Source organism: Chrysemys picta, unplaced genomic scaffold (genome assembly GCF_011386835.1).
Source record: "Chrysemys picta bellii isolate R12L10 unplaced genomic scaffold, ASM1138683v2 scaf1190, whole genome shotgun sequence".
NCBI classification, from domain to species: domain Eukaryota; kingdom Metazoa; phylum Chordata; order Testudines; family Emydidae; genus Chrysemys; species Chrysemys picta.
The window spans coordinates 7,501-10,740 of NW_027053897.1; the positions used below are offsets into that span (position 1 = coordinate 7,501).

General features: G+C 73.2%; 1 non-coding gene across 1 annotated transcript; it reads left to right on the top strand.

The window, feature by feature from the left end:
• Positions 1-1,316: 1,316 nt before the first annotated feature.
• Positions 1,317-1,435, top strand: LOC135979738 (5S ribosomal RNA). The gene has a single exon (XR_010596986.1). It is a non-coding gene; the product is annotated as a 5S ribosomal RNA (ribosomal RNA).
• The last annotated feature ends 1,805 nt before the right edge of the window (positions 1,436-3,240 follow it).

A 3,240-nucleotide genomic window follows, 5' to 3' on the forward strand; every position in this document is an offset into this window, starting at 1 on the left:
CAAGCCGCCCTGGGCTCACCCTCCCCGGCCGCAGCGAGGGACTGCCACCCGGCCGACTGGATCGGGCCCCTGGAAGTCTGGAAAAAAGAATGGAACCTGACGCCTCCGAGGAGGGGGCGCCCAGGGAAGGAGGGAGATCCGGGTTGACCTGGTGACCGGACGGGAAAGAGGCCACCTGGCGTCCCCCCCCCTTAAAACCTAGGGGTTGACCTGGTGGCCGGAAAGCGAACCGGCCAGCAGGTGAACCCTTTCGATTCCACGGGTTGACCTGGTGGCCGGAAAGCGAACCGGCCAGCAGGTGAACCCGTTCGATTCCACGGGTTGACCTGGTGCCCGGGAGGGGACTCTGAAAATTTTTCAGCCCTTTCGACTCGGGGTTGACCTGGTGGCCGAGAGGGGACTCGCACGGCAGGCAAGCCGCCCTGGGCTGACCCTCCCCGGCCGCAGCGAGGGACTGCCTCCCGGCCGACAGGATCGGGCCCCTGGAAGTCTGGGGGCGGGGGGAAATCGCCCCACGCCTCCGAGGAGGGCTGCCCGGGCGGGCCTGGCCCCGGAGCTCGAAAAAAAAAAAAAGGATCGGGCCCACTAGAGACATGGACCAGGCCGCCCTGGGCTCACCCTCCCCGGCCGCAGCGAGGGACTGCCTCCCGGCCGACTGGATCGGGCCCCTGGAAGTCTGGGGGGGGGGGGGGAATGGAACCTGACGCCTCCGAGGAGGGGACGCCCAGGGAAGGAGGGAGATCCGGGTTGACCTGGTGACCGGACGGGAAAGAGGCCACCGGGCGTGCCCCCGTTAAAACCCCTAGGGGTTGACCTGGTGGCCGGAAAGCAAACCGGCCAGCAGGTGAACCCTTTCGATTCCACGGGTTGACCTGGTGCCCGGGAAGCGAACCGGCCAGCAGGTGAACCCGTCCGATTCCACGGGTTGACCTGGTGCCCGGGAGGGGACTCTGAAAATTTTTCAGCCCTTTCGACTCGGGGTTGACCTGGTGGCCGAGAGGGGCCTCGCACGGCAGGCAAGCCGCCCTGGGCTCACCCTCCCCGGCCGCAGCGAGGGACTGCCCCTCCCCACCCCCCGGCTGACAGGATCGGGCGCACTGGAAGTCCGGGACAGTATTTTCCCCGACGCCGGGGAGGGCGGGCGGAGGGGCTCTGGCGGCCAGCCCGGGCCCCGGAGCTCGAAAAGGAAAAAAGGACCGGGCCCGCGAGAGACGGGGGCCCTGCCGCAGGGGGGGGGGGCAGTCCGACCGGGGCTCACCGTGCGGCAGGCCCGGGCGTCGGCAGGGGAAAGCGGGCGAGGAGGCGCGGGGCCGGGTGCCTACGGCCATACCGGACCGAACGCCCCCGATCCCGTCCGATCTCGGAAGGTAAACCGTCCCGGGCCTGGCTAGTACTTGGATGGGTGACCGCCTGGGAATCCCAGGTGCCGTAGGCAGCTTTTCCCGGTCCGAGTCAGCTCTCTCTCCTTTTCTGGGGGGGAAGGAGAGGGGGGGACGGGCCGGAAAGCCCCTCGTCGCTCCTGCCGAGTCGGAGGTCGCGGCCGCAGGTCACGGGTCTGGGCGCCTGGGGTCCGGCTCCCCACCCACCCGGCTTCCTCCGCGGAGGACCCCCCCCGGGGCCACCGAAGCCGCTGGGGGAGACCCCGGGCATGGGGCGGACTGGCCCGGACCCTCCCGGCCGCCGGCCCGCAGGTCCGCCCCGAATCCCCCCCCGCGGCCACCCAGGCCAGGCCTGGCCAGGCGGGACGGACGGCGGGTGTCCAGCGCCCAGCGGCTTCCTCCAGCGGGGACCCACGGACCCCAAAGCCGCAGGGGGAGGCCCCGGGCCCGGGACGGACTCGCTCGGACCCCCTGCGCCCGGCCGCCGGCCCGCGGGACCGCCCCGAATCCCCCCGCGGCCACCCAGGCCAGGCCTGGCCAGGCGGGACGGACGGCGGGTGTCCAGCGCCCAGCGGCTTCCTCCAGCGGGGACCCACGGACCCCAAAGCCGCAGGGGGAGGCCCCGGGCCCGGGCCCGACTCGCTCGGCCCCCCCGCCTCCCCTGCGCCCGGCCCCCGGCCCGCGGGACCGCCCCGAATCCCCCCGCGGCCACCCAGGCCAGGCCTGGCCTGGCGGGACGGACGGCGGGTGTCCAGCTCCCAGTGGCTTCCTCCAGCGGGGACCCACGGACCCCAAAGCCGCAGGGGGAGGCCCCGGGCCCGGGACGGACTCGCTCGGCCCCCCCGCCTCCCCTGCGCCCGGCCCCCGGCCCGCGGGACCGCCCCGAATCCCCCCGCGGCCATCCAGGCCAGGCCTGGCCTGGCGGGCCGGTGTGCGGCTCCCCCGGGCTTCCTCCCCCGACGACCCGCGCCCCCCTGAGCCGCAGGCGGAGACCCCGGCCCCGGGGCGGACCGGCCCGGGCTCGCTCGAGCCCCCTGCGCCCGGCCCGCAGGACCGCCCCCCCGAATCCCCCGGGAGAGGCCCGGCCTGCACGCCACTGACGACCCGCGGCCCCCAAAGTCGCAGGAGGCGCCCCCCCCCGGTTAGCCCCGTCTCGCTCCGCGCCCCCCGCCCCTCGCTGCCGGGACCGGGCGCCGCCCCAGAGTCAGCCGCAGCCGGCCGGCCTGAGAGCTGCCCTCCTGTGGACGACGGTGAGTTTACCTTGATACTAACCGGCCGTCAGCCAGGTCAACCCCATTGCTAGACTGGGGTGGACCTGGTGGCCGAGTGGGGACTTGGAACATTTGACAGCTGCTTCCCGGGGCTTGACCGGTTGTCCTGAACGCCCCCCACCCCCAGCCCCAGCCCCCGGCTCCTGCTCCCCTCTCCCCAGCCTCGGTGCTCCGCTCCCTGCCTCGGAGGCTGCCTCTCTGCGGCGCCTGCATCGCCTCCGAGGACGCGCACCCTCCGGAGGCTGGACGTAAACCCACCACTGCCGCTGACCCGGCTCTCCGAGGGACGACTGTGAGGCCTCCCCCCCCCCCCCACCCCCGGACCGCCCTGGGGACGACTGCTAAGCCTCCCCCACCGGACCGCCCGGGGCAAGACTGCTAAGCCTCCCTCCCACACACACACACACACACTGTCGGGGGAGGACTATTAAGCTTTCCCCCTGGAGCGCCCGGGGCGGACGACTGTTAAGCCTGCCCCCGGAGTCCTCGGGGGAGGACTATTAAGCTTTCCCCCCTGGAGCGCCCGGGGGGGGACGACTATTAAGCCTGGCCCCCGGAGTCCTCGGGGGACGACTATTAAGCCTCCCCCG